The sequence below is a fragment of the Rhipicephalus sanguineus genome, chromosome 1 (genome assembly GCF_013339695.2).
Source record: "Rhipicephalus sanguineus isolate Rsan-2018 chromosome 1, BIME_Rsan_1.4, whole genome shotgun sequence".
NCBI classification, from domain to species: Eukaryota; Metazoa; Arthropoda; class Arachnida; order Ixodida; family Ixodidae; genus Rhipicephalus; species Rhipicephalus sanguineus.
Genome location: NC_051176.1, coordinates 125,051,517 through 125,058,370, shown reverse-complemented (window position 1 = coordinate 125,058,370; position 6,854 = coordinate 125,051,517). Strand labels below are relative to the sequence as shown.

General features: G+C 42.3%; 1 non-coding gene across 1 annotated transcript; it reads right to left on the bottom strand.

Moving 5' to 3' along the window:
- Window positions 1-322: 322 nt before the first annotated feature.
- Trnat-ggu (transfer RNA threonine (anticodon GGU)) lies at window positions 323-395 on the bottom strand. Its single transcript has one exon. It is a non-coding gene; the product is annotated as a tRNA-Thr (tRNA).
- Window positions 396-6,854: the final 6,459 nt, after the last annotated feature.

The window sequence follows — 6,854 nt, the reverse complement described above, 5'->3', positions numbered from 1 at the left end:
ATAAGCATTCCAACGAGCACCCCGCGGTCTACATATACTCTGATATCGGTACTAGCCCTGAACGTACGTCGATATTTGTTTCAGTCGCGTGTGCTTAGTCTTGGGTATTAGCGAAAGTGACCTAATTACCGCAGCAAAACGAAGGATATGGCGTTTACTCTTAGTGTTCGGATGAGATGAAACTAAATCGAGGTGGGTGTGTCTTTATTGATGCTTCGTTAGTGGACTTGGCACTTTGGTTAAGTGCGTATATATATGGGATGTTATTAGTAGTAAATGTAAGGTAAAATGTGAAGAAAGAACAGTGGACGAAAAGATAACTTGCCGCGAGCAGGGACCGAACCCGCGACCTTCGAATAACCCGTCCGATGCTCTACCAACTGAGCTACCGCGGTGGCCATCCCCCCGTCCACTTTATGGGGTATATATGTACTACATTTTAAACGTGGGAGTGTCAGTCAGCGCCGCCAGTAGCCATGACGGCGAGTGTGGAACACTCTTTTTTCTGCCTGTTCGCGTCACGTAGCACGTGAACTTATTACGAGCTGGCAGCTGACCAATAATCCCTCGCATACTATTATTGGTCAGCTGCCAGCTCGTAATAAGTTCACGTGCTACGTGACGCCTACAGGCAGAAAAAATAGTGTTCCACACTTGCCGTCATGGCTGCTGGCGGCGCTGACTGACACTACCACGTTTAAAATGTAGTACATATATACCCCATAAAGTGCACGGGGGGGGGGGGGGGGGGGGGGATGGCCACCGCGGTAGCTCAGTTGGTAGAGCATCGGACGCGTTATTCGAAGGTCGCAGGTTCGGTGCCTGCCCGCGGCAAATTATCTTTTCGTCCACTGTTCTTTCTTCACATTTTACCTTACTTTTACTACTAATAACATCCCCTGTACTTTCCTTGGCATTATTGTCTGTTAGTGCTCACTAATACTATGTACAACAAAGAAAAACGAGCCCTTAAGATTTCCACTTATTTCCTTTATATATATATATACGGGGTGTTTCAAGAAATGTGTCCAACCTTCTCAAAAAGTCAGGAAAATGCGATATTTGATTGCTGCCTTCAGAATTGGTTTTTCTGTAGTGGCAGGATTTTTAAGATGGTTAAAGAAATTATTTCGGACTGTAATTAAAAACGCTATATTAATTAACTTTTTAATGAGTGGAGTTAGGTGGTTGTGTCAGATCGGAGAATTGAAGTTCTTCATGCCAGAAACCCAACCTAACTTTGAGATGTCGAAAAAGTGGCATCTAGTAATAATTCCGAAGTAATGAAATTCAACCAAATTCAATGGCGAAACCTAAACAGAAACATGGAAGTACGCAACTGTCATATTCTTCTGAGACGTCCAAAATGAGTGAATGACTTTTTCTGTAGTGCTAGGCATCTTAAGATGTTTACGGACATGTCTTGAGACAGTAATTAAGAAAGTTAAATTAATGAACTTTTTAATTAGTGGAGTTAGGTGACTGTGTCAAATTGGGGAATTGAAGTTCTTCGTGCCAGAAACCCATCCCAACATTGAGATTTCGAAAAAGCGGCCTCTCCACTAAATAGAAAGTTAATTAATGTAACTTTCTTAATTACTGTCCTAAATGATGTCCTTAACTACCTTAAGATTCCTGCCGCTACAGAAAAAACAATTCTGAAAGCCCCGAGCAAATATCGCATTTCCCTGATTTTGTGCGCGTGTGCGTGTATATATATATATATATATATATATATATATATATATATATATAGAACTTAGCAGATCGCACGCATTGTGAGAATCGATTTCATGCGAAGTACTCAGCAAGTAGCCACCTATGCCGCATTCTTTTTTTTTATTGCTTTGTGTCAAGCATTACGAGGTGCATCAACGTCGTTGTGTAAACTGTGTTGTGCGCATATCGTGGGACAACCAGGCACGTCGACTACACTGGTAGCTAAGGGGTAGCTTACAGAAGAATAGCCAGAAATTTTTTTCGGAGGGAGGGGGGGGGGGGTTCCACCATACTTTATGTATGTTCGTGCGTACGTTTGTATGTGTGCCTGCATGCAAAATTGAAAAGTTTCGCAATGGGAGAATTGAAGTCCTTCGTGCGAAGAACCCACTGCTGCTTTGAGATTTCGAAAAAGTGGCTTCTTGTAATAACTGCGAGGTAATGAAATTCACGCAAATTCAGCGGCGGAACAGAAACCGAAACGCGGAAGAGCGCAACTGCCATATTCTTCCAGATTGACTGAGCTTCGTTATATCAACCATCAACCGACTTCGTTGTGTGGTTCTGCTGGCTGCGCTTGCAATTATAGCATGCATGGCGCACGTGCGTTAACGAACGCGGGAGAATTACGCCTTTGTAATCGTCGTCTTTAACAGTGACGTCACTCTGATAGTCTGCTTGTCGCGCTCATCGGTGCTTCGGTTTCGGCTTCGCCCTTGAATTTGGTTGAATTTCATTACGCCACAATAATTACTAGAGGCCGCTTCTTCTAGATCTCAAAGCTTCGATGATTTCTTCGCATGAAGAACTTCAATACTCCCATTTGACATAACCGCCTAACTCCACTAATTAAAAAGTTAATTAATTTAACTTTCTTAATTACTGCCGCAAATGAGTCATTGACCATCTTCAGATGCCTGCCGCTACAGAAGAAGTAATTGTGAAGGCATCGAAGAAATATCGCATCTCCCTGATTTTTGTGAATTTTGGACACATTGCTTGAAACACCCGGTATATATAGATGATAAAGACTCTCAGGAAGGTCGCTCCAACTTCGTAATGGTTTTTAGATGTGTGTATGTTCATTTTCGTATATATATATATATATATATATATATATATATATATATATATATATATATATATATATATATATATATATATATATATATATATATATATATTCGGCAGATCCCACGCACTGTGGGAATCGATGTATGCAGCCAGCAAAGAGCTGCATACATCGCCTTGTTTGTCTTTGAGCCAAATGAAATCATTCATGCCATGGCATCTAGTCCACCATATATCGCATGTTTGCCAAGCACGCATGCATGCACAATCTAGTATACACCATGCCAATGAAACGCATATTCTGCTATATACAATGTTGTTGTAAGCATAACTGTTGTTTATGTTCATCACGCACTCGCGTCGTGCCATACCAATTTTGGTATATATCCCGTTAACAAAACGGCCGGAAGCACACCATGACAGTTGCATGTAAATCATACCGTACATGACATGCATAACATGATTCGCATGTTAAGACCTCTCATTTATGTTCGTCACACAGTCACATCGCGCAATACCAATTTTGGTGTATATAAAACGAGCGAAATGGCCGCGAGTGCATCAGGAGTATAGCATGTAAATCATGCCATACATGACATGCATGTCATGATTTTCATGTTAACACCTTTCATTTACGTTCGTCATACAGTCGTATCGCGCAATACCAATTTTGGTGCACATCAAGCTAGCGAAGCGGCCGCGAATGCATCATGAGCGTGGCATGTAAATCATGACATACATGACATGCATATCATGCTTTTAATCTTACCAACTGTTATTCATGTTCTTCATACAGTCACTTTGCGCAATACCAATTTTGGTGTATATCAATCTACTGAAACGGCCGCTAGCGCACCATGAGCGTGGCATGTAAATCAGGTTGTACATGACTTGCATGTCATGATTTTCATGTTACCACCTCTCACTTACGTTCGACATACGGTCGTGTCGCGCAATACCAATTTTGGTGTATATCATGCAAGCGAAACGGCCGCAAATGCACCATGAGCGTGGCATGTAAATCATGACATACATGTCATAGATGTCATCGTTTTCATGCTACCACCTGTTATTCATGTTGTTCATACAGTCACATAGCACAATACCAATTTTGGTGTATATCAATCTAGCGAAACGACCGCGAATGCGCCTTGAGCGTGGCATGTAAATCATGTCATACATGACATGCATGTCATGATTTTCATGTTACCACGTGTCAGTTATGTTCGTCATACAGAAATGTCTCGTCATACCAGTTTTAGTTTATATCCCTTCATTTAAACGGTCGCGAGCGCCCAGAGACCATGTCATGTAAATCATGCTGCATATGACATGCGCGTCATGATTTGCATGTTAGGACCTGTCATTATGTTCTTCGTGAATTCTTGTCACGCCGTACCAATTTTGGTGTATATGAAGTAAACGGAACGGCCGCAAGAGCCTAAGGTCGTGGAATGTAAATCATGCTGTTCATGACATGCGTGTCATGATTTTCATGATCTGACCTGTCATGTATGTTCGTAATAAAGCCATGTTATGACTCACCAATTTTGGTATACATCCGATTAACGAAACGGCCAGGAGAGCACAAAGTCGTAGGCGGATAGATAGATAGATAGATAGATAGATAGATAGATAGATAGATAGATAGATAGATAGATAGATAGATAGATAGATAGATAGATAGATAGATAGATAGATAGATACGCTCAAAGTCGCAGAAGTTCGCTAAGAAATGCTTCGCATTTAATAAGAATTGTTGTTTTAGCAGCATCGTCCCGTCGTTCACGTATTCGGCGTTCGTATATGTACAAAGACATTATATACATTCCTTACGCCCGAACTCGAGAAGCATAAGTGCCCACAAAAAAAGAGAGCAGAAAGAAATAAATGTTATGGTGAGTGCGTGCTGCATTTGGTTTAATAATTCGCCTTCCTTCAGAAGGCGCCACAGGTGCACGGCTAAGCTTCAGAACGTCCCGTTTATGTAGGTGCCGCTAAAATTTGCGGCTTCTTCGAGGTCTGCTTGGGCGTTATCTCAACGAAACAGTCGGTGTTATTTTTAAGCCACAGTTCCAGACTCCAATGTACGATAAGTATTCCTAACGCAGTTTTCCCCCCAGAATTCATTGCCCTTATTTCTTCGCCGCTTCCTGTCGGCCGCCTTCAACCTCTTCTTCTGGCAAATCTTGGCACGTAAGTAGTGAGGCAGAGCTATACATATGCCCGGGAGGTGTATGGTGATCATCGCCTTTGCCTCCTGATGCGCAGCACTAGAGAGATAGTGAGAAGAGAGGTGCTTATTCTCAGTCACGCCCTGGAAGCGGAACAGCGTGGCAGAAAGGGTATGAGAAACGGAAAGATAAACAAACACTGGGCTCATCACGCACTCGTAGGCGGACGAGATTCCGAGAGGTATTCTCCTTGAGGTGCAGTAGCGCTTTAGGACATTTCTGTAAGCAGAACCCCAGCGGTCAGAGTACTGTGAGACTTGTTTTAACACAATCTGGCATTGAACTTGCAAGTTAGCATATATATATATATATATATATATATATATATATATATATATATATATATATATATATATATATATATATATATATATATATATATATATATATATATATATATATATATAACTTTGTGAAAAGTATTTTTGCTCGAGAAGAGTGGCAAACTCACGTCTTCCATATTTTCATCGACTTGGTGAAATTTAGATGCGGCCCGGTCAAGTATTCCGGTAAGAAACGAAGGAAAAAAAGAAAATTCAGGGTGTGCAACGGCAAGCAAGGATAAATGAACAGCCTGGTTCATCTTTAAAAGGGCGGGAGGGTGAAGTCGGCGAAATAGAATGTTGGTATAATCCGGGGGTTCAGCTATAATAAACAGGATCGTCCGCTTTCCGAAGACAGGAATAAATAAAACTACAAGCGCTCGTAGTTCCATCAGTTTCACGTAAAACTTAGCAGAGCAGTTTATTTCAGAAATAGGTGTTAAGGTGTACTTTCTCCACACTCTAAGAAAAAAAAGAGAGTATGTATGACTCCTTTCGGGCAGTCTTGACTTGCCACGTATGCGGCCCTCTTTAAAGAGGCACGTTAACTCTCTTGTGGTTCACACGACTCTCCGAACAGAGTATAATGAGACCCAAAGAGAGTTGACGTGACTCTTTAAAGAGAGTCATATGCTTAGCAAGCAGTGCTGGGCAGTATCGAAGATACATGTATCTTAGATACTATATTAGATACTCTTTGGGTATCTTGTATCTGCATCGCGATACGGCTCGCAAGATGTGTATCAGTATCTGTATTTGCGATACATTGAAGAATGTATCGTGTATCTTAAGATACAAGATACTGCGATCGCACCATCTCCGTGCGAAACAATAAACGTTGGCTGAACGCCGCTTCTCAAGCTGATACTGCTGCCACTAAGTCACCAGAATAAAACTAAAGGCCATGACATTATTTTATCTTTCCACCAGAGAGAGATAAACATTTTAATGAAGCTGGAGATGTTTGCCTGGCTGTTCGCCTGACATGCTACTCCAGGTGCTAGGTGACGATTATGATATATACAGTGATAACCACATAACACATACAGTCACACAAGTTTACAAAGTTTCGTTCAGGCTCGTGGCCCGCAAGAAAGTCAACAGCGCTTTCGTGGCACGTAGCGCACAGGTGCTGCTTTGCCATGGGCCCAGAACATGTCGCAACTCTAAGCACAAGTGTTCAAGCGAGGATAGGCGATGGGCTGTGAGCGACCCTATTGGTGGAGCACAGTCACGTGGTGGCGTTCGCGTCGTCTCGGTAGACAAGCGCGCGAAAGTACGCCCAGCCGACCTTTTATTTTACCGCTTTTTCTTTTTAGTTGTGTTAGTGCCGTGACACTTGGTACTTAGCAACTGTCCTGTGCCGCCTACTCCAATGCGCGCGGCGTCTCTCGCACACATTCTGATGCCGCTGTCGTACCGGTATCGAAGTTTCTCTTGCGTGATGCTTCGTTACGAAGTCTGCAGAATGCAAGAAAGGGGGGGGGGATTGCTTTGCGTCCCGTGG